Here is a 25,246-nt window from a genome sequence, read left to right on the forward strand (position 1 = left end):
ACTCGCCGAGACCGAACTTCCGGCCCGTACCCGCTCTAACAACAAAAGCGAGGACCGGGACTCGGACGACCCGTTTGGTTAATGGCGGCCATCACAAACACCTCGGAGCCGCCGTCGCCGGCCGGTGTGGACTCGATCTCGATGTCGGCATCGGCCGACGAGCCGACGGTCGAGGCCGTGAACAAGCGCTACAAGGGGCTTGTCATGCTACGCCAAAGGCCGTCAAGGGGAAGGGCGCGTGGTGGGCGCACCTCGAGCCCATGCTCGTCCACAACGCCGACACCGGCCTCGCCAAGGCCGTGAAGCTCCCGGCACTCCTCTACGAGGCCGTCTTCTCCGCCTCCAACCCGTCGCGGACCGCCTCCGAGCACCTCAAGCGCGGCACCTGGCCCAACTTCAAGAAGCCGGAGAGAAAAATGTCTTTCGTCACTTTTTGGGAGATGATAATGATGCGAGCCTCGCGAGGAAGAGGAAGAGAGAGAATAAAGCAGGAAAGAGAGAGAGAGAGAGAGAAGCGGTGAGAGTGTGAAGACAGAGGAAGAGAGAGAATAAAGTAAAAAGTTAGAGAGAGAGAAAAGTCGGTGAGAGGTGAGCAAGATCATAAGAATGAACAGTGAGATTGAGGAGAGAGAGAGCGCGCGAAGGGAAGAAAACCACATTAAAAAACCGAAATCCGAACCGATTTGAACCGAACTGAACCGAACCATTGTGTTAACCAAATTCATTTATTTATTATCCGAACCGAAACCGAACTGAACCGAAAATGCATGAATTTTCGGTTCGGTTCGGTTCGGTTCGTATCTCGGTTCGGTTTTTCGGTTCGGTTCTGACACCCCTAGTGAACATGGCAGCGGCATTTCCTTCTTTTTTGTTTCTCGCTAATTAAAAAGTTACCAGCTCATTTACTAAATACGGCGTAACTAATTTTCATTTGTCTTCTGTGTTGTCGTTGCTTGTCAAGGAGGTAAAACAATTGTGTGATCATAAAGGGCAAAAGCCATACAAAAAATTCCAAACTATGCCTATTGTATGTGTCACGCCCCGAACCTGGGGAGCGCGCCAACATTCCTCCGAGGTCGTCAAGTATACGACATCCCAAGATTTGTCGCCGACCCAAACCGAACGCTAACGAATAGCGTAAACGGAAGCAAAACGAACTCTCCATACAACATGTAATCCAACGGAATAATAGAGAGACAATCGAAACACATCAACAGATACATTTTATAAACATAGCGTTAAACACAAATAAGCAATTACAAGCCTTACTAGAGGTCACCATCTAGACACCACTCATAACAAAAAGGATTGGGTGGTGGGTAAGCTTAACTCCTCTACAAAAGGGGTACTCCAAAAAGAGACGAGGAGAATAATCCCATCCTTAGATCATCACGGTACCCTGGTGGCATCTCCGGATCAGTCATGGTCGTGGGTCTGAAATGGTTTGGTTATACAACCATGAGAACACTTCTCAATAAGCAACTGCCTAAGTCTCGCTTAGGCTAACACGTACCTCTAGACAATCCTAAACGTGCAATTCTAACAAACAACATGCCATAGACAATCACAGGCGTCCTTACCTCGCCTTGGCACATGCACACGCCCTGCACGTTAGAATACCGCCATAACATGGCAATTCGCTCCTCGAGCACATAATATAATCACATGACGTAAACGTGCATAAAACGGTTATTAATCCAGACATGCTCAACAGCAACACAAGCACATTGCATTCCCCAATGCATTACACACGATTATAAACATCCAGATTATTAACGGCCCCTTGGACCACCGAACCCCAGCCGGTCTTCTGGCGTAACCAGGCATCGTCCCGCTACTTCGGCGACGGCAACGTCCGGAACCCCTGCCCATACGGCATTCCATAAAGGAGCATCGATCCGGCCTCCACCGCGATCGGTAACGTCTAGAACCCCCGCCTAGACGGAACGTGTCGTGACCATGCACACACTCAACAACCATTACCGATTCTTATCTTTATGAATTAACCAAATGCCAACTAAGTCTGTACTCATCAATTAAAAAGCTTCGCCTTTCTTTTGTAACAAAATCTCCGAAAAGTCCCCGAGAGAGAGAAAAACCGAGTATGCACAGAATCGGGGCCAAATGGGCAGTTGTGCAGTGACCGAAATCCGTTTGAAATAAATAGTAAATCAACTCCAAAAATTATGAAATTTGGATATGTTGTACAAAACATCTTGATGAACATTTCTTATGAAGGACTCGAAATCCAGTTCAAATGATAACTATGTATTTTTTCCCTTAGAAGTCAGACAAAAAATCGGTTCCTTTGGACAGGTTACCCGTCCCCCAAAACACGTTTCACTCAGCACCCAAATCACCTTGGAAAATTATGAAATTTTTATATATTATAGACACATATGTTCTTAAAAAATTTTGTGAAGGAATTTTGTTGAAATAAGGTCTGGAAAAATTTATAGAAAATCGGAAAGACCAGACGGTCGGGTGAACAGTAAATCCGGCAGACTCCAGACGGTCCAAAGATGGACTTACGAATGGCCCTAATTGATCTCCAAAAATTCTGAATTTAAATTATATTATACCTTAAGATGTTGGGAACAAATTCCATGCAGAACACTTCCTCATATTCGGCCCACAATGATCACCAAAAAAAATAACAAATCTCAGAGGTACAATAACAATCAGAAATCCGAGAATCATTAAACTTGCACCATTAAGCAAATCAAGCTTATACAACCACTAAACCAACTATCCACAACCCCTAATCCATCCCTAGACATTCCATTAGTATCCCACTAGCCTAACTAAGGAATAGGAAGTCACTTACCAAGGGTTTAAGCAAGAAAATCGGTGAACAGGCAAACTGAGCTCCGGCGGTGAACAGGGCTGGACGGGAAGCTCCGGCGACTTTCCGGAGACCAGGCTGGGATGGTTGGAACGAGCACAAGATGATAGTGGTCGGGGTACCAGGAGTGAGGCCTAAAGAGAGAGAGAAAGAGGGGAAAATGGGTGTTTTCCAGTTGGTTTCTGGGCTAGTTCAGGCTTTTGTGAACAGTGCGCACTCCGGCGGCCATACGGGTGGTTGACCGGCGATTCAGGCGACGAGTCCGGTGGCGTCTGAACCGGAGAAGCAAGGTGGAGGTAATGGTGCTTGGAGCTTCGGCCGATTCCAAGGAGGGAGAGAGAGAGAGCTCCGGGAATGAGAAGAGAGAGAGAGGGTCAAAGGTCAAATATTATCTACTCACCCCACTCACATAAATCAAGGGCCAAGATCAACCTATCAATCTCATCAAAGATCCAAAGGCCACAAATGAATCTTCTAAGGCAAGATGGGGAAAATATCCAAGGGCAACTAAGGAATAAGCAAAAAGAAGAGGGGGCATTCTTGTCCAAATTTTCACTTATGGAGGGAAATGCAATTGTCCAAATTGCCCTTCAATATTTCAAAAGTGCTTAATTAACCTAGGGGCAAAATGGTCTTTTTCCAATCACGGTCCAAATTTCGATTTTTCTGATAATTCTAATCGATCTGATAGTTGGCCACGCTAAATGAGACGACGTCCGATAAATTAGTCATGGAAATCTTGAAAATTCGACATCCCAATTCGGATTCTAATTAATGGCCAAAATTCAACAATCGCGATTTTAGTGTATCTCAAACTAACGGGCGGCTTTTAGGAGTTACGCGTATCGACACGTGGCCGATGACATCGAACCACATCCAAGTTTACTTGAGCCATGTCGATCTCGGTTGTTATGTAATTGCGAGGGTCAATCACTAGTTCCGAAGGACACGATCTTTCGGATTAGGTTTAGAATCGTTCGAAACTCATACAATGGTTAAGCGGAATCACCCGCGTTCCGATCGTATAAGATTTGCAAATCGTTTCATAGCCATCCTTGGATCGGTCTCTAATGGCACAAAATATTCCCTCGTCAATCCTTATGGTCGAAGTGCCAATCCATAATCAACTTCTTAGGTCCACGTACTTAATTCCTAGCTAGCATTTTCCTAACGGTTAGTATCTCGAGAGTGATCAATTTTCGAGTGAGATTTTACTGAAAGTGCATCGAACAAATATTCATTTCATAAATCCCGAAAATGGGTCGAATTTCAGAATGTCACAGTATGACATTTACTCTAAAATTTTTTATGTGACACCAAAAATCCCAAACTTGTATCTATGTGACACATTTATCCTCCGTCAAAATTCTCAACGAGAAACGTAAAAAAATCTACCTACATGGATGCCAGAAAGCAAATAGTGTTAACATGCCGTCCACGGAACTTAAGTGAAAAAAAAAAACAGTATTGTTTTGGCTAAGAAATTATTCAACGGAATCTTGACGGATGGTAAATGTGTCACTTATGTCGCAACTGACCCTCAATTAAAGGCCTCACTTGGGTATACGCTAAGTCTAGGCTTGGGACTTAACTCGGACTCTCCCAAATCCATATCATATTGCGACTTGTAGTTTAGATTTTTAACCTGCAAGAAATTTTTATCTAGTTAGATTATGGTGGATCAATTAGATACCTAGGTAAGGCAATGTAAGAATTGCTATACTTATGCGAACTAGAGATTAAATGAGTTCGAGGACTTGGTTACACTAGTTGAGTGACTAGTGCTCTTTCGGTGCATTTCAACTTGTTCATTTCAGAAAATATTTATTAGGCAGTTTGGATTGATTTTATGATCTATCTTCTAACATGTTGTCGCGACCTCCCCGAACCGGCCCCGCCGCCTAAGGGGTTAGGCTAATGGATTACTAAGTTAAACCTAGCTCGAGCTCTCCCAAGCCCGTACCAATTCGCGACTTAAGTTTAAGTTGTTATCATGCAAATTAATTTCATCTAGGAGTCGCCACTAATCAGTTTTTGATAGGTTGATTAGACACCTAAGTAAAGCACGGGAGAAATACTTCACTTCTACGAACCAGAGATTCAATGGGTACGGGGACTTGATTACACTAATTGACTAATTAGTGCCCTTTCGGTACCTAATCTTTGTTCAATTCAACACCTAACGTGTTCACACTAATCGGGAGTCTCAAAATTCCATTCCTAACTAAGCCAAGGGAAGCAGCAATCAATATCTAAACCTAACATGCATAATCGACCACATGTGAAGTTAAGTTAAACGCACAATTCAAAGCGTATGAAACAAGCAACATGCAATCAAAAATGATACTAATCATGCAAAAGGGGCAAGAAAAGCTAATTCCAAAGTCAAAATAAATTTTCTGATTTTTCGAATTTTTTAATGTTTTTTTAAATAATCTTTAATATTAAAATAATAAAAAGAAAAAAAAATCGGATCCGGGTCGGATCTCCACATCCGACCCGGATCGGGACCGACCCGGGCGTGCCGGCCCGGGTCCACTACCGGACCGGGTTCATTTATTGAGCCCGGTCTGGTAAATAAAACAAATAAAGAAAGAAAAAGAGCCCCAGCCCGAAATTTTTTAGAAAAACAAAAGCCCAGCCCACTATAAATAAAGAAACTAACAACACTTAAGCCCAAATTCGGATTTTGGCCCACCCGCGAAAGGCCCAAGACCTAATAAAACACTAAAGCCCACCCACTAAATAAAACCCTACCCGGTCAGACTCGCGACCCGACCTGGACGTGTGTTGCCCTACCCGGTTCGCGGCCGCCACACCGCGCCCCGGACTCGCCTGAACACCGGCCACCGCTCCGACATGGGGTGCATGCCCGGCCACCGCCACACGCTAGCCAGCGTCTCCTCGAGCCCCGGCCTCCGCGGCCGACACTCCACCTTGGCCCGCATCGCCGCCCCGACGAGGGGCGGCGAGCGTCCTCCAGCCGGGTCGCCACCTGGCGACCGGCGACCACCTGGGACCGACCGGCCGAGCCTCGGCGAGAGGCTGGCAGGCCGACCGGCCGAGAACCGGCCAGATCCCGACGGGGGACTGGCCGCCTTACCTCACCTCGCGGTCGCGCCCGGACCGCCGCCCTACCCGCGGGCCTCCTCTGCCCGCGTCACCGCCGCGGCAACCAACTCCCAGCCAAGACCATCCGGCGTTCCAGCCCCCAAACGGAAAATGCAACGAAATAGAGACAGATTCGAGAATGGTTCAGGCATATCATTAAACACCTTGCAAGCGTCGACGGAAGCGAGGGATTCCAAGCACGATTGAGGCTCAAACACATCCGAAATTCACACACAACAAACCCAGGCAAGCAGGACTGAGCCCGAGGTGTCACTGGCCGGAACTCGCGCAAGCCGGACGGCCGCGAGCTCCGGCCAGTGACCCCCCCAAAAAATAGAGTGCAGACGAAAACAGGGGCGGCGGCCACAGTCCCTATCTGACTCGGCGGTGGCGAATGGAGGGCGAACGCGGTAGATCGGGCTACACCCGCGCGCCTCGCACACCTACGAGCCGGAATCCTCGGGAGACCGACCCCGAATCGGACCAAACCAAAGCAAAATCCGGCGAGTGCCCGGATCGGGACCTATCGTGATAGAGGATCTTCGGCCGCGGCTTCGGCACGGCGTTCGCCGGCGAAGGACCCCTCCGTCTCGACCTCTCGCTCTCTCTTCGGAACTCTCTCTCTCTCTCGGATCTCTCTCCCTCTCGGATCTCTCTCCCCTCCCTCCTCTTCACGACCAGATCTGGTCTTAAAGGACTTGGCCGGTACATCCGCGTGGCCCCTGCTGCCGGCAGGCGCGCATGGCCTCTGCCACCGCCTGGCTGTCGCGGCCGGCCGATTTCGCTACCCGCGGATCGCGCTGCCAGCCCCCCTCCCGCCTCTGGCTCCTCTTCCGTCCGTCTGTGGCGTTCTGCCACTGTTCCTCCCCCTGTACGTTCTGAAACGTTGACTGGGGAGGGGGAGATGAACAGTGCGCGGGCCGGGCCGTGGGAAAATGGGCCGGCCCGAGTGAAAATAGAAAAGAGAGCATGGGTCGCGCGCAATAAAAGCAAAACGGGGGGAAACGAATGGGCCGACGAACCCGATCCGAAATTTTTTTTTTTTTTTATATATGCATATGTCCTAATAGGCCCTATTAATGCAAATGTACCTAATGTCTATATGCCATGCAATTCAATGAAAATATTTTTTGTTTAGTGGTTTAAAAATTAAACCCTAAAATTTTTTATACGATAAAACCCTGAATGATTTGAGCAAAATTTAGGTGTCAACACATGTAAGGTGATTAAGCGAGTGCACAATCATTAAATTAACGATCAGCATACAAGATAAATATGCAACCAAAGGGTCTAATCCTAACTAAGGAGACAACATTCAATGTATCACAATTTATGCAATCGTATACTAATTAGAAATACATGCATAATAATAATACAGTAGCAGTAAAAATAATATCCAAAATCCTACTGCATAGCCCTATAGGCTTATCTGATTTAGACATAATTATTAATTAAATAATTCACATAATTTAGAAAATTATTTAAAAAATAATAATTTCTAAACTTATTTCGTAATTTTTTAAAAAAATTATAAAATATATTTTTTATTTTTTTAAAAAAATAATATTAAAATAAAAAATAATAATAAAAATATTCGGATCGAGGTCGGGTCGGGAAGGAACCGACTCCGATCCGCAAGCCCGACCCAAATTGGCTGACTCTGGTTGGGTTTTCGGATTCGGATCAGGTCATGGCTGACCCGAGCTAATGAGTCGGGTTTTAAACTTCATCGAACCCGACTAAGGCCCGTTCTGTTCGAAATAGAAAAAAAAAGGGTCGGCCCAATCGGGCCCAACTGGTTCGACCAACACTATAGACCCAGCGGGCTGAACGTGCTTAAGGTGTAGAGGATCCACTGGCCGGGCGAAATTCCGGCTATTTGCCAGCTGTTTCGCCTGACCTTTGGCTTTAATGTCCTCAGCACTCCAAGCTGAGGATATTGTCTCATGAATAGCTGTCAGAACGGTGGCCTAAATGGTCATCGGTCAAGTTCCGATTGGGCCTCGTTGAGCCCAAACATCAGTCGGATCTTGGCCGGCCGACCTTGGCCAAAGTTTGGCCTTTTCTAGTCTCACTCAGCCACCACGTGACCGTCCCCGGCCTCACAAATCGCCGGCCAACTTGGAAATCGCCGGTCGAGACTCAAACAAACTAGGCTTCACTTAGGCATTTTAACAAACAGCTAGTGCTCACGGCCAAAACGAGGGAACTTCAACTTGTTTCGAGGCTCCGGTTTGCTCTGACGGCCATGACTCGCTTCCGACGACGATGTTTGGATCGGGGGTGGGGTCGGTATGGGCCGAGATTCGCACGAAACGGCCGGCGTGAGTCTCGGCCAATCTATACACAAAAATAGGGGAAAACAGAGCACAAAAGGGGTCAAGAAGGACTTACCGGTTGAGGCTGCTTCTAGGGGTCGTCGGTTAGTCTGCAAGCAACAGTGAGACTGCTGGCTTCCTTTGGCGACTTAAAAACAACTCAAAGCTCACTCTTTTACTCTTTATTTCTCTCAAACTCTCTCAAAATCTCTCTGTTTCTCTCTACTCTGTTTTTTTTTTCCAAAGGGCCGACCCTCTCTCTCTCTTCTTCGCCGACTTATATAGCGGCCGATGGCCACTTGCTTCTACTCCATTCAATGCTCTGCACCGCCGCCTATGCCTACTCAAGACTTTTGTGGCTATTTTTGCGCAGTGGAGTGGGTTATCCGCTTTGTCCTAGGCGGTGGTCGGCTGTAGAGGAAGGAAGGAGGAGAGAGGGAAAGAGAGACTGGGCCATGGGGGAGAGAAGGAGGGAGAGGGCTGGGCTGAGCCCAGCTTGCATAAGAGAAAGGGGAAAAAGGAGAGGATCGGGTCGACTCGTTCTGATCTGATTTTTTTTTTAATTGATTACTTTTTTTATTAATTAAAAGAAGAAAAATATATTCTAATAATGGAAAATGTATCTATTGTCTATATGCAATGTAATTAAATAATTTTTTTTGGTTTTAAGAATTAAGTACATTAATCCCTAAATTTTTGCATAATTAATTTTGGGCAAATTAAAAAAATAGGTGCCAACAATATAGGTACAAGTTTGGGATTTTTTTATGTTACAAGAAAAAGTTTAGAGTCACGGTGAGTATAGTTCGGGGTTTTCGATGTCACAAAAAAAATATTCAAAGTAATTGTGTCACAGTTGACATAATTTGGAGTTTTGCGTGACTTTTACCTTAATCATAATGAAGCGAGGGAGGCTGATACAGAGTGAATGAGGAAATTTCGAAGTGCAATTTGTGAGCACAGAGAGACTGATTCAAATTCATGTTCGTGCCTAAAGTCTTCAAGGTCTAAAGCACCATCTTTGGCCTCATGTATTTAATGCTCTGTGTTTCACCCAGAAAGTAAAAAGTCTTTCAACAAAAGATCGATTTTGGTTTGTTTTTTTTTAATGGAAATGGGCTCTTTGTTAAGCTTGGAAAGGATATCACTCAACTAGAAATTCGAAAGGAAACGAAATTCAAGTACTGAAATTTAAAGTACAGTTTGTGAGGAAATGATGAATTTTCAATGACTATTGCCTAATTATCAACTGTTACGAACAAACAATTAACACACTAACCATGCTTAGTGTTACACGTTCTTTAAAATTCAAAGCTTGCTTTTCGGCCGTCAACGTTTATCATTCATGAAAAGTTACGACTCCTGATACCACGAAATTAATCAACCGTGACTCGACACTGGAACCAAACATGTCCTCCCCATCTTCTATCTTCAACACTTACTGTTGATCATCCCCAAGTTCTTGATCCCTCGGCCAAAGCTCCTCCGGTGCTCATTCGACTCTGCCCACTATCACTTGGACCTCCAGGGCGTGCTACCACCAGTGTGGACCTTTGCATTGTTACATGCTATTTAACTAGAATGGCCCACCAGACATTTTTGTGTTGAACCACCTGGCTAATATGTCCTCGAAGTGCTGGGATCTAAAGTTGTGCCTTCACTCTAGCCTCAATTAAACCACATCCCACTCATAACTGAACCATAGAACAGTTATCATATAACGATTTCCTTCACTCATGTATTTTAGGTATTAGACTTTCTCATTAATTGAACTAGGTTCTTTCCAAGCAATTTGTGGCTATTGACACCTAAATTTTGGTCTTCGTGGGGAGGTCGCGACAGTGGCGACTCTAGTTCTGTATTTAAAATGGCCGTGATTCTCCCAGTTCCACCCCCTCTTTCCTTCTTTCTTTGATTCCATATTGCCCACTTACCTTGGTTGTCATTTTGGCAACACTTTGGAAGAGGACTTCTTCCCAACAAAGAGCTGCACCTGTCCTTTTTTTGGCCAGAATCATACAACGGTTAAATGAGGGAAGAGATCGATCCACTACCGCAGGTTCCAAAACTAAAGTTATAATCAAATAAAAGAAGGAGAAGAAGAACAAACAAACTCGATGAAACCAGAAACAGATTACTTTGATAAAATGGACCCCGATCAAAGCACAGATGAAGATCGCGCCGCTCAACCGATTGAATTGACCGGTAGATCACCATGATATTAGCATGAATCTCAACCGGTGTCAAGACTAGAGAGCAGGGGACGGGATCTAGAGTTTGATGTAGGGGAGAAGGAGCATGCACTAAATTCTCAATGTCTCTCCTTTCTTATGAAAACCTTATAACAACAATTTGTTTGAAAGAAATGTCCACTTTTAGTCCTTTTTCTTCGTTTTCATATATAGATAGAGAGGATAAACAGCAAAAGTGCAATCAAGACACTTCCTGACGACAGCCATCTCCTAGTCTCTTGATGCTACCTGGTTGATTACACGGTACGGTAATCTCCCTTGCATCGAGTAGGCACCGATATCAGACTCATGCACCGATCCAGACAAAGTAAATGTAATTGGAAGTTTAAGAGCAGCAAATAAAGCATCCGGCAGGTCCATCCGTTTTAGCTATACATCAAAATCCCATGACCGGCGATCCAAGTTCCTCTCTAGGCAATTTTCTACACCTATGTTGACACCTATTTTTAATTTGCCCAAAATTAATTACACAAAATTTAGGAATTAATTTTCTTTAATTCCTAAAACAAAAAATATTTCTATTTAAATGCATTGGATATAGACATTAGGCATATGTGCATTAATAGGGCCTATTAGAGCATATTTTCTTAAATTTTAAACAAAAATTAAAAAAAAAAAAAAAAAAAAAAAATCGAGTCGGGCCGGGTCGGAGCTGGGCCGACCCGGCCCATTTCTTTTTTTCCTTTTTTCCCCCGGGCCCGGCCCCTTTTCCTTTTTCTTTTTTTCCTTTCGCGCGGGCCCAGCCCACTTCCTTTTCTTTTTTTCTCCTTCTCCCCGCGGCCGGGGCCCGGCCCGGCCCAGCCTTCCTTTCCTTCTCTTCCCCCGCGCCGGTCGCTCTCCTCGCCCCCGTTCTCCCCGCGTCGCGACGGAAGCGTGACGCACGGCGGCGCCGCTTCTCGCCGTCGCCTGTCCGGCCGCAGGAGAGCCTGATGAGCACGCCGACCGGACCGGCATTAATGGCCGCTCCCGTCCTCCCCATTTCCCTCTCCCTTATCCCTCCTCCCTCTCGATTCTCTGCACCCTCTCGGCACCGACCCCTCCTGCTCTGCTCTGCACCGGCCTGCAATGGCCACGAAAGTCGTGGCGTGGCGTAGGCCGGTGCAGGCCATCGTCACGCCGACGCGGCCGGGCCCAGATTCGTCGTCGTTGGCTATGAAAGACAGAAAGAGAGAGAGAGAGACGGTCGGCCGTTTCTAAAAAAAAGACAGAGAAAGAGAGAGACTGAGCAAGACAGAGAGACCGAGAGATCTTCCGGCGACTGCCGTGCTCGCACCGCGCCTCAGCCATCCATCCCCGCCGCCGAGCCGACGGCGGTGACACAGTGAGAGAGAGAGAGAGAGCCCCTGGTCGGCGAAACACAGAGAGAGACTGAGAGAGACAAAAGAGAGAATAAAGGGAGAGAGAGGGAGCCGAGAACCAGCCGGAGCTAAAGAAGAACCAGCAACGGTCGTCGACGCCGCCAGACTAGCCGGAAGCCGCCCAGATGCGCCGTCGACCGGTGAGCCCCCCTCGGCCGCAAAGCTCCCCTGTTTTCCCCTGATTTTTGGCTCGGTTTGGCCGAGACTCGCGCCGGCCGTTTCGCGCGAATCCCGGCCCATACCGACGTCGGTCCCGGTCCCTGCTCACCGTCTGAAGCGAACCCAAGCCGCTGGAGCCGACCGGATCGCCGGAGGAGGTCGGAATCCCCCGTTTTTCCACGCGCCCGCCAGGCGTTCGACGAAATGCCTCAACCACGCCGGTTTTTGTTCCATCGCCGGCCGGCGAACGGTGGTCCGACGGTGGTTCAGGTGAGTGGCACGGCCAGAGGCGGTCCTGGTCGGGCGACTTGGGGGCGGCGCTGGCCTGGGTCGGCCGGCGGACGGCCAATTTTGGCCTCGCCGGCGCCCCCCTCCCCGCGGATCTGTTTGTTCAGGTCAGATTCGACCCGAATCAACAGATCCGACCCGGGTCAACGCCCGGGTCGGATCCGTTGACCCGGGTCGGTTCCGACCCGGATCCGCCCGACCCGGTTAATATTATATTATTATTTTATTTTATTTTATTTTAAAAAAAAATTTTTTAAAAAAAAATTACTTTTTTTTTCTTTTTCTTTTCTTCTGTATTATTATTATTATTATTATTAATTTTTTTTTTTCGAAAAAAAAAAATTTAAAAAAATTGTAAAAATTTGTTTGATATATTCTAAGTGTCTTAATCTAATGTGATATTATTATGCATGTTTTTTGTCTTGTTTAAATTAGACAAGCCTGAGGTTGCGCGGTAGTATTTTGCATGTTAGTTTTTATTACCGTTGTATTGTTATGCATGTTTTTAATACAATTGCATGAGTGTTGTGTTTTTTAATGTCATCTGACTTAGTTAAGGTTAGAATCTTAGGCTGCATGAATTGTTGTGTTCCTGACTGCTGATCGTTCCTGATTATGCACTCGCTTGATCACCTCACATGTTAGGAGAAAGGTCCTAAAATCAATCCAAATTGCCTGACAAATGTTTTCAGAAATGAACAGGGTAAAATGGTACCGAAAGGGCATTAGTTATCCAACTAGTGTAACCAAGTCCCCGAATTCAGTTAATCTCTGGTTCGTAGGAATATGGTGATTCTCCCATCACCCTATTTGGGTTTCTAATCGGCCCACCCCAAATCGATTAGTGGCGACTCCTTGGTATAAACCACTTGCATGTTAAATACTTAAACCCTAAGTCGCGATATGGTATGGGCTTGGGAGGGCCCGAGTTAAGTCCCGAACCTAGACTTAGCACGTACCAGGCGAGCTCCCTTTTTTTGCATGTTGTTCGATAAAAAGGGCTCGGGAGTTCGGTCGCGACAGACTGGCGACTCCACTGGGGACTTGCATTTTTCAAAGTGGACTTAAGCCAAAAAATTTTATCCAGTTCAAAATAATTTTTGTTTGGCAGCAGGGACTCCAGGTATGATCCTGACATTAAGGTGTTATTTGTCTTGCAGGTTCGAATTGATTATTTATAATTTGTTGTGCATGCTTTAATGATTTAGCACTACACCGTTGCACACACAACCACGCTGCCGGACCTGGGCCGCGATAGGGCATGTTAGGATGGTGTTAAGAAAGATACGACCTCGAACGCGAGCCCGCGATGTAGAGGTTGCCTTTCTTTTCCCCGAAATTTATTTCTAAAAAATCGTAAAGAAGTATCTTTAGCCGCTATTCGCGTGACTATAAGATATTCCTTTCGATTTGGCTGAGGTTAAAAGGACTTTACACCAACGCGAGACTGCGACGGTCAGGCACCCTTTTAATTTCATTTTGCTGAGCCAGTCTAGATAGAAATCGAACCTCACTCCTCATGTGCATGTTGTTGCGATTGCCATGGTTCAAGGAAAGGTATATATTCTATCCCTTCTCATTTTTTTTTATATATACGGCCTACTTATTCAATTGATTTGTTACTGTTAGGCCACCCGTTGATTGCAGTCTATATACCAGGGATACGCTTATTGCGGAACTTGTCCATAAAAATAAGCGCCTCCGAGAGACCGTGATTTCCCCATCGTTTATAAAATGAGTATTCGGGAGGGGCGCCCTTTTGTTAAAAGCCTCTGTCGTTTATATTTCCTAGTAATTATGTTCGGGGATTTTGGTTATCTCCTGTAAAAATGTTTTTAGGTTGTACAAATGTTAATATAACTCGGGCCATTTTTTATGCTTTAAATGAAATTTTTTGCCCCTTAATGACACCACCGCGGCCTTCGGCCCAGTGGTATCCGGGGATGAGCAGTAACGGTCCGAGGCGACCGGGGTTCGAACCCCGGGGACGCCGCCTGTAATGTTAATATAAATAAAAACCTTTTTTGCTTCCCTTATTTTTTTGCAAATAAAGAAAATACGTGATAGACAGATGCAATACTAGACTCAGTCATGGACTGATCATTTATGAGATTTTATACTCATTCGTTGCCATTTTTTTAACAGGTAATTACGAATTATACCAACCCGCCAAGTAAAAATGGCTGAAAAAGATATGACAACTCGTTTGGCGGACATGGAGACCGAAATGAAGCAAGTCTTCGCCTTTCTTCGACAACTCTCAAAACAAGTGGAACATCTGTCAGTCCGTTTAGACCAACTCACCATGACTCCGCTTTGCTATCCAAGACCAGGGATGATAATTCAAATGGAGCCCTCCAGTGTCAACCAAAAGGGTAAAGACGTCATAGCTGACAATGTCCACGAGTCCCCTGATCCTAAGGAATTGAGCACTCTATGCCCAAAGTTCATGCAACATGAACAATACAAACCCAGTATCCCTCCATCACAAAAACGAAACAACCGGAGACAATTCACTCCCCTCCCAGGACCTCCGTCTCAGATGCTGGCAATACTCCGGAAGAAAGGGCTGCTCTCCACTGAACCAAAGCGACCTAACCCTGAAAGCTTTTCAAACTACAATCCGTCTAAAAAATGTGATTATCACATGGGCGAGGTGGGACATTCAACTGATGGGTGCTATACTCTTAAGCACCGAATTCAAAACCTGCTGGATACCAAGACTTTCTCATTCGAGACCAGTGAAGGGAATGGGCGCAAGCCCGCTTGAGTAGAACTCCTCTCATCCTTCTGCATGAATCCCTGGAAAAGGGGCTATCCTTGTGTTTTGTTTTTTGTAGTCATTTCTGCTGGAAGAAATGTCTTTTTGAATTCACCCTCTTTTGAGGTTGTAAATCCGTGTATTGTAAATAAATAATGTTTTGAGGGCCTGAGGAAGTATCCCAAACCGGCCCGTTGATGATATCCAGCCACGAAAAGGAAAGTGTTCTGAGGCCCGGGCTTCCTCATGCTTCCTCGTTTCGAAGCAATTGAAAATAAAACAAACGTTTTATCATTTTTCAAAAGACCGAAAAAGAACGGTGGTGGAAAAGCATGCATACTCATAGCCCTGTTTATTTTTCTAACTCGCTCACTTCGTGTCTCAGAGCATACTCCTTTTTGATTTGTTATTACAAAGGGGACATTTGAAAATGACACAAACTGAAGAGCACATCAGACCCTGATGATGCTAGCGGACCAACTCATCTGATAGGGGCAGTCCGAGCGAAGATCATCCAATCTTCAAATGAAACATGGGGCAAATCTCACTACTACCAATAATGAACTGGAGAACATGACTCTGACGTGCTAGCGAGCCGGATAGAGCACCAATGTCGGGACCTCTCGAATGAAGCATGACGAAGAAGTGCTTAATTGGAAGAGTAGACTAGGGGGCATGCGATCTCCCAGTCCATCAAAAAGGGTGTATTTCGTTCCTAAAGTTCATCCACTTTAGCATAGAAATGACATATCTCTTCCTTTTACATAGGACAAACTGGAAAGGACTTTGCATATGACAAAATGGCGTCAAGGCAGATCCTGACAACCACAGAAGTCTCGATGGTAGTCATGCCCATGTTCGTCAAAGACCTTTAAAGCAGAAATTAGCTTTGCTGCGAAGATCCCCATGCAAGCAATTGCACATACCCTGTGCATGTCAGGAATCATATGATTCACGAGAAACTCCTCAACATGTTGGAATCGCATTGACACAGCATCCGCTGACAAAAAAACCCTCTATTCGGGAGCACCCCTAATTATAGAGGATCTCATTCGAGCTTCATGACCAAGAATATGGAGGAGCAGACTGAGACAGAGAAGGCTGAACAAAGTAAAGAGGAGAAAAGACTCTGCTAGCTTTGAAGGCAAAATGGAAGAAGGGTAATTTGTATCGTTCTCAATTTACCCTCAATTATCTCATTTCTAACATAAGCTCATGTTTTTGTCAGAAGAGAATTATCAACATCTGAGAAAACTCAAGGAGTTGTCAGTTTGATCTCAAATGAAGGGAATCACGAAGGGTAATGTTGTATCGTTCCCAATTCCTGTCCCCCAAAGAGCCATTCATTAACACGGCCTTTCTTATTGCCTTGCAGGTTTGCCTCGTCGCTACTGCAGCGTAGGTAAGTATCTCTTTCCCTTAAAACTCTTTTTTAAGAGTTGAATGAATCAAAAGAGAGGAAACATGTTAAAACAAATAAATGCTTAACCTTCCCCCCAAGTGCATTGCATATCTTTTGGAAAGAATTTCGCATGGTAATTTTACCTGTTTAATTCACCAATTCCCTGTGAAAATCTGGACAATTCGACGAATGGTGTCGAACTGCTCCGATGTATTGAGCGAGGTGTCTCAGGATGATGAGAGGCAATCCTTAGTCTATACACATTCTCACGTACCAAACCCATGTAAGATGAGCGAAAATGTTCCACTTCTACAAGGTAAAGGGGTTTCTCGCATAAGGTACGGTAGCCAAAATGACGAGAGGCAGTTCATTTCTCTGCCCCATACACTACCATTAATCCTTTGCTTGACCATTTGAGCCCATACACTTGGAGGTTCCTTTCAAATTACCCCTGTCAAGAACCACCCCACATTGGGGCAGCTTGAGATAAATCAGCATCACAGGGAGAGTTCAAATTCAGAGGGAACAAGAAGAGCGTCCCTCCCTTTCGATCACCGCCCCTGTGGCTTCGGCCTCGTCATCTTCACGGGTCCGGCGGTACACTACAGAGTCTTTCAAGACAAGCACACCATCGACGGCCGGACAGTCGAGGCTAAGAGGGCTTTGTCAAGAGAGAAGCAGCAAACTAAAGCTTGTCCAAAATGCCAACAGCTTATTGATAACAGTGATGAGCAAGACAAGAAGGATGAGGAGTTTGTAATATCTAAAATTTTCTATGATCATCAGCTGCAGCAGCTCACACAAGGTGAAAAGATGAATAGAAATTTTCTTGCTCTCATTTGCATTAATCTTGAGTGTTTTTATTGCAGATGAACTCTCACAATAATTTAAGTGCCCTAGGATGACGAAGAGCGTTTCTTCTTCTATCCCATACACTCATATCCCTTGCTAGCCCAATTGAGCCGGCGATTTCATTTCGTACCAACCCAGTTGGTGATCATCCCCTACACCGGGGCAAGGCAAAAGTCACTACAGCTTGAGCATCAGGGTCCAAAGTACCGAATCAAGATGAAGACTCCAAGAGCCTAATAACATTGTCTGCTCAAACTTGTTTAGGCTAGTCCTGACAACACCAAAAGAGCAGTAAAAAAATGCTGAAAACTTGGGGCATGAAAAAGCAGTGTGCCTGGTAAAAGCAAGGCCAATGCCCATGAATAAAAAAACAAAGAAAAAGAAAAAGGAGAAGAAGAAAAACGATGAAAAGACGACCCCAAAGGGTTAAACTTGAGTTCTTCTTCGATACAAATTCCTACTTTAGGAACTCTGTCTTGACAAAGATCTGTCACATGATAGATGAAGACGAGCCTATTCTTGAGAAAGCAATTGGAACGGAGATAGAATGGTATCTAGGAAAATGCTTGACACAGAAGCTCCTCAAGAAAAAGTTGTCAAAGAAGCTAAAACACGGGATTACCCAGGGAGTTTTCCAAAAGAGTCCCGACGGTGAAGAAAAAGACAGGTGACAACGCCAAGATGATCACCAACTTTCACCCTTACACACATTTTTGAGCCTAACGATCCTTTCGTTTCTCAACCTGTGAACTGAGCCCACGTTACATCCCTCATGAAGTCTCTTCTGACTAGGGCACTTGAATTAACGTGAAATTTCAAATGTTTATAAACAACGCTCGAGGAAGTGCGAGCAAGACTATTTCTATCTCGTTTTGCAGGGTTCTTGACTTGTAAACCCGGAGATGATTGCAGAATATTTTCTTTCATGGCCTTGACTTGAACAGTCACCTTCATTAAGCCATTGACCAAGCTTACATTACGACCCTGAAGAAGACCTCTCAGATTGGCAGCGTCGTACCGCTTGCGAGAAAACTCAGACCCTTGCGGATGTGATAACGGTCAGATTGAGTGTTTTCGATGTTCCCGTATTAATGGACGGGACAAATAGCCCTTTTCAACGAGAGCGAGTGGAAAGTCCTTTCTGACTGAGAATCCCTCGTTCAGCATCTTGAGAAGTCCACCTCCCGAGTGAATATTGTCTTGATTGACCCTCAGTGGATGTTTGGTGATGCAAACATGGCAAAATCATCATGCATGAATTTTCAAATACACATTCTGGGATAGCCTAGCTTGTCTATCCTTGATGAATGCATGCATGTTTGCGCTAACTCTCTTTGACAGGTAAAATATCTTCAAAGACTCAAAGAACATATGCCCTTTGGAGCGTCTCCAAAGATGTCACAAAAAATTTCTTCTGTTCCCCAAGCGGAATTGACACAGCATGCTTTTACAGCTCAAAGTTCTAATCCTCAGTGATAGAACACGAAAATTCGGGCGCTGGAGAAGCCCTCATTATCATCGCATCATCGCAGAAGAGATACCCTGAAAAAGGTCGGGTATTCAGCAGATGATACATCAAACCTCCGGGTAAGAAATCCCAGGTATTTCATCAGATTTCTTTTCAAACTACCCAGAAGGTAAACATGGTGTTTCTTTGCAAAAGAAAAAGCATCTTGACTAGCTGGTCAAGATATTTCATACGATATTCAAGAATAGCCTGAGTTGTCTATTTCTCCGATGAATACGTATGTGTGTACAAACAAAAACTTGTCTGACAGGAGACACGCCCTTAAGAGGCAGGAACGTGCCCAGGTAAGTACATTCTACCCATGCCCGATTCCAAAAATCTATGTACCTACGATTGTTATGGTACCCTCTGAACATCGGATTGACCCCGTTGTTCACCAACTGAACATCGGATTGACCCCGTTGTTCACCAATTGAACATCGGATTGACCCCGTTGTTCACCCTCTGAGCATGGGATTGACCCCTATGCTCACATCAAATCCTCGGGCGAGAACCCCCAGGTGCTCATCGTTTGAGCTTTTCAAGATCTGCTGGCGAGGACCCACCAGGCAAACCATCAAATCCTCGGGCGAGGACCCCCAGGTACTTTGTCAAAGCAATCCCCATTCAAGGCGACCGAAGAAAGGTTCGGGTCCTAGACAAACAAAATCCAGTCAAGGCGACCGAAGAAAGGTTCGGGTCCTAGACAAAAACAATCCCCGTCAAGGCGACCGAAGAAAGGTTCGGGTCCTAGACAAACCATTTTTCCCGTCAAGGCGACCGAAGACAGGTTCGGGTCCTCGACACACAATATCAACTATCTGGAATTACTCTACCCTTCGGCAAGGTAAGTAGCCCCAGGTATGTTTTCATTTGCTTTAGCATGCATCATCTTATATCGCATCATAAAAATGGGACTCTGGTCTCGCCAAAAATAACATTCATTGAACATGCATGGGCCAAATTTAGGTGCCATTTTATCTTTGAACGTAACCTCTGCGAGCTCAATCTCTGCGAGCTCACCTTCAAAGAGGGGCAGCTGTTGACACCTATTTTTAATTTGCCCAAAATTAATTACACAAAATTTAGGAATTAATTTTCTTTAATTCCTAAAACAAAAAATATTTCTATTTAAATGCATTGCATATAGACATTAGGCATATGTGCATTAATAGGGCCTATTAGAGCATATTTTCTTAAATTTTAAACAAAAATTTAAAAAAAAAAAAAAAAAAAAAAATCGAGTCGGGCCGGGTCGGAGCTGGGCCGACCCGGCCCATTTCGTTTTTTCCTTTTTTCCCCCGGGCCCGGCCCCTTTTCCTTTTTCTTTTTTTCCTTTCGCGCGGGCCCAGCCCACTTCCTTTTCTTTTTTTCTCTCCCCCCGCGGCCGGGCCCGGCCGCCCAGCTCCTTTCCTTCTCTTCCCCCTGCGCCGGTCGCTCTCCTCGCCCTGTTCTCCCACGCTTTCGCGACGGAAGCGTGACGCACGGCGGCGCGCGCTTCTCGCCGTCGTTTGTCCGGCGAGAGGAGAGCCGGATGAAGCCACGCCGACGGGACTGGCATTAATGGCCAGTCCCGTCCTCCCCATTTCCCCTCTCCTTTATCCCCTCCTCCCTCTCGATTCTCTGCACCCTCTCGGCACCGACCCCTCCTGCTCTGCTCTGCACCGGCCTGCAATGGCCACGAAAGTCGTGGCGTGGCGTAGGCCGGTGCAGGCCATCGTCACGCCGACGCGGCCGGGCCCAGATTCGTCGTCGTTGGCTATGAAAGACAGAAAGAGAGAGAGAGAGACGGTCGGCCGTTTCTAAAAAAAAGACAGAGAAAGAGAGAGACTGAGCAAGACAGAGAGACCGAGAGATCTTCCGGCGACTGCCGTGCTCGCACCGCGCCTCAGCCATCCATCCCCGCCGCCGAGCCGACGGCGGTGACACAGTGAGAGAGAGAGAGAGAGAGCCCCTGGTCGGCGAAACACAGAGAGCGACTGAGAGAGACAAAAGAGAGAATAGAGGGAGAGAGAGGGAGCCGAGAACCAGCCGGAGCTAAAGAAGAACCAGCAACGGTCGTCGACGCCGCCAGACTAGCCGGAAGCCGCCCAGACGCGCCGTCGACCGGTGAGCCCCCCTCGGCCGCAAAGCTCCCCTGTTTTCCCCTGATTTTTGGCTCGGTTTGGCCGGGACTCGCGCCGGCCGTTTCGCGCGAATCCCGGCCCATACCGACGTCGGTCCCGGTCCCTCGCTCACCGTCCGGGCGAACCTAAGCCGCCGGGAGCCGACCGGGATCGCCGGAGGAGGCCTAATCCCCCGTTTTCCACGCGCCCGCCAAAGCGTTCGACGAAATGCCTCAACCACGCCGGTTTTTGTTCCATCGCCGGCCGGCGAACGGTGGTCCGACGGCGGTTCAGGTGAGTGGCACGGCCAGAGGCGGTCCTGGTCGGGCGACTAGGGGGCGGCACTGGCCTGGGTCGGCCGGCGGACGGCCAATTTTGGCCTCGCCGGCGCCCCCCTCCCCGCGGATCTGTTTGTTCGGGTCGGATTCGACCCGAATCAACAGATCCGACCCGGGTCAACGCCCGGGTCGGATCCGTTGACCTGGGTCGGTTCCGACCCGGATCCGCTCGACCCGGTTAATATTATATTATTATTTTATTTTATTTTATTTTTAAAAAAAATTTTAAAAAAAAAATTTTTAAAAATTTTTAAAAAAAAATTTACTTTTTTTTTCTTTTTCTTTTCTTCTGTATTATTATTATTATTATTAATATTTTTTTTTTTCGAAAAAAAAAAATTTTAAAAAAATTTTAAAATTTTGTTTGATATATTCTAAGTGTCTTAATCTAATGTGATATTATTATGCATGTTTTTTGTCTTGTTTAAATTAGACAAGCCTGAGGTTGCGCGGTAGTATTTTGCATGTTAGTTTTTATTACCGTTGTATTGTTATGCATGTTTTTAATACAATTGCATGAGTGTTGTGTTTTTTGAATGTCATCTGACTTAGTTAAGGTTAGAATCTTAGGCTGCATGAATTGTTGTGTTCCTGACTGCTGATCGTTCCTGATTATGCACTCGCTTGATCACCTCACATGTTAGGAGAAAGGTCCTAAAATCAATCCAAATTGCCTGACAAATGTTTTCAGAAATGAACAGGGTAAAATGGTACCGAAAGGGCATTAGTTATCCAACTAGTGTAACCAAGTCCCCGAATTCAGTTAATCTCTGGTTCGTAGGAATATGGTGATTCTCCCATCACCCTATTTGGGTTTCTAATCGGCCCACCCCAAATCGATTAGTGGCGACTCCTTGGTATAAACCACTTGCATGTTAAATACTTAAACCCTAAGTCGCGATATGGTATGGGCTTGGGAGGGCCCGAGTTAAGTCCCGAACCTAGACTTAGCACGTACCAGGCGAGCTCCCTTTTTTTGCATGTTGTTCGATAAAAAGGGCTCGGGAGTTCGGTCGCGACAACCTAATAAGCATTTTTACCCAGTACAGTTGACGGATCCCTGCTAGGAGTGTAATTCTGGCTCTGATAGTGATGCAGCCTGGTGTAGGCTACTCGAATGTTAGGATCGGGAGAGTGACTTGCACACGTGGAACAGGACGAACAGTAATTATAGTCCTGCGCAAGCTCGGGAAAATGGATGTAACTTCGTCGATACAGATCGGAATGACCTGATTCCAAAGCCAAATGAACAAAAACTTCTGGATTAACAATTTCTCTGTTTTGAGTCTTCTCAAATAAGCACTATAGGAAGGACGAAATCGGGGTGGAAGTGGACGGATGTAAAGGGACAGAACAGAGGAAAAGATAGAACTTCGTTGGTTGCTCTTCCAGGCCTCCAAGGAAGTGGATAGGGCACCAATTCTTCTAGATCGATGACTGCAACTCTTCAAGGATGCAGATTTGAAAACGTCCGACTCTTCAAGGACGGAGTGAAAACTCTTCTAGGTTTTCAAGGGTATGAACTCTTCAAGGTTCAAGATAATTGCTTGATGCAAAATTTTCATTAATCAAATTCGTCTGTCGAATACATAAAGTAGATGGTCTTTTATAGCCAAAGAAAAACAAATGAAAATACTCAAGCAAATGAAGAGACTAAAGAGCATTAAAGACCCTAGAAGGCATAAAACATTAAAGAACTTAGAAACTAGAAACTAGATAAATGCCCAACGTCTTCTTGATCATCCCAAAGTATCTTTTAGGCTTCCAATGTATAGGGAAAGACAAGGACTTTATTGTGACATGGACTCGCGGATGAGATTCTTGGTCTTCGAATTGCGTCCCTTCGATATCTTCAAGACTGGTCGAGCGACTTGTCGAGCTCGGATGCGGGCTGATCTCCTTGGTTGAGTGAGCTCGTCTTCGATGAGAGCGGCATTATCAATCTGGCCTGCATCATCCTCCCCTCTTTAAAAGAATTCGTCCCCGAATTCATGTCATCATCAGAGGAATCACCAGCATAAGGTGTTAAATGCCGAACGTTGAAAACATCATGTGTTTTCATATGAGAAGGAAGCCTTAAGCGATATGCATTGGGATTGATGTGCTCAAGAACTTCAAGAGGACCAAGCTTTCGATCACTAAGCTTGTTATAGCTTCCAACAGGATGACGCTCTGGTGGCAAGTAAGCCCAAACAAAATCTCCTGGTTCGAAGATAACTTCACGCCTCTGTTTATCGACGTCCTTTTTATAGGACTCTGTCTTGCTTTCTAACCTTTGGCGCACATCTTGATGAATTGCTCTCATCTGAGAAACAATATCTTCAACATTGCCACTCGACTTTTCAGCAAAAGGAATGGGTGCAAGATCAAGAGCAGTGTTCGGCTGTTGTCCATACACGATCATGAAAGGACTATACCCAGTCGTACTGTTTACAGCACAATTATATGCAAATTCGCCATGTGACAATCGTGTCTCCCAAGAGCGAGGATTTTCATCAATCATTGTCCTCAATAGATTTCCCAAGGTTCGATTGACGACTTTAGTTTACCCATCAGTTTGGGATAAAACACAGTACTATATTGTAGTTTAGTACCGACATTCTTCCACAATTGTCGCCAAAAATGTCCGAGAAACTTTGTGTCCCGATCAGAAGAAGCAACTTCACCTGCTTTGTGAAGTAAAACATATACAATACGAACCCCTTTTAAAGCACCTTTTATATCGTTCATCAAAAGCAATGTAGGAGATGAAGACTTTTCGACAACAGGAGTTTTTAAAGGCTCCTTACTAGGTGCTAATATAATCTTCTTACCTCCAAATTCAAAAGAATACGTATTTCGATAACTATCATGAGTAGTCCGGCTATGGAATTGCCATGGTCGCCCAAGAGTAACATGACGAGCATCCATCGGTAGAACATCGCACAATATCTTGTCGAAATAAACAGAACCAATGGATAGATTAACAAGGCAGCGTTTGGAAACGGTTATCTCGGTGCCTTTCGATAGCCACGACATCTTATAAGGTGTGGGGTGCGCCTTTAACTCCAACTTTAGTTTGTTCGCTGCCCTTTCAGAAATTGTATTCTCACAACATCCAGAGTCAATAATCAATTGACATACCTTCCCCTTAATCGTGCAAGCAGAATGAAAAATGTTGGTGCGCAGCCACCCATCTCCGGTCTCATCACGAGGAACTAGAAAGATTTTTCTCACCATCAGAAATTCACCAGAATCAGCATGCACTATTTGCTTATCACCTGCGAACTCTTCAACATCATTCACCTCTTCTTCGAGCGGATCCTCCACATGCTCATCAGAATCGTTATCCACTAAGAAGGCTTTGCCAGCTTGTCGATTCTTGTTCTTTTGGCAATTGCTAGCACGATGACCCAACTCACCACAAGTATAGCAACGAATATCGGACGTAGTTGGTTGCTTAAAAATGTTGGGCTGATTAGGAAACTTACTAGCGGTTTGCGTCGTAGCCTCAGCAACTTTGGTGGTGCCGGGGGTACTCCTAGCGGGTTGATTGGTCATGATAGAGGATTGTTGCCTCCTTGAGCGAGAACGCTCCACCTTGAGTGCTCGCTGGTGTGCATCTCCTAAGTCCTAAATATCAAGGACTTCCAGGGCATCTTGAATATGAAGTTGAAGGCCATTCAAGTACTTGCTCACAAGCATTTCCTCCGGATCTTGAATGTTGTTGCCAATCACCAACTCATTGAATTCGTTGGTGTATTGGTCCACCGTTCGCGTACCTTGTCTCAGATTTTGGTACCTTTGATAGAGCTCTCTCTTGTATCCCTTAGGTAGGAAATACTTTCGGATCTTGTCTTCTATCTTCCTCCACGAGGTAATTGGCGCTTTGCCAACGGATTGGCGAGTTTGCTTCTCACGCCTCCACCAAGCGATGGCTTTACCTCTGAATCGCATAGCGATGATCTCGA

General features: G+C 45.6%; 1 long non-coding RNA gene and 1 pseudogene across 1 annotated transcript; both read right to left on the minus strand.

Annotated features, from left to right (window-relative positions):
• The window catches only part of LOC115679886 (protein ACCELERATED CELL DEATH 6-like), a 94,161-nt pseudogene that overhangs the window by 59,388 nt on the left and 9,527 nt on the right, over positions 1-25,246 (minus strand).
• LOC130139196 (uncharacterized) lies at positions 10,824-22,387 on the minus strand. Its single transcript, XR_008817382.1, has 2 exons — positions 22,320-22,387; positions 10,824-10,954 (listed from the first exon to the last, which is right to left on the minus strand). It is a non-coding gene; the product is annotated as an uncharacterized LOC130139196 (long non-coding RNA).

The sequence above is a fragment of the Syzygium oleosum genome, unplaced genomic scaffold (assembly GCF_021117445.2).
Source record: "Syzygium oleosum isolate NSW1041296 unplaced genomic scaffold, Sole_v2.1 Sole_v2.10, whole genome shotgun sequence".
In the NCBI taxonomy this organism is placed as follows: domain Eukaryota; kingdom Viridiplantae; phylum Streptophyta; class Magnoliopsida; order Myrtales; family Myrtaceae; genus Syzygium; species Syzygium oleosum.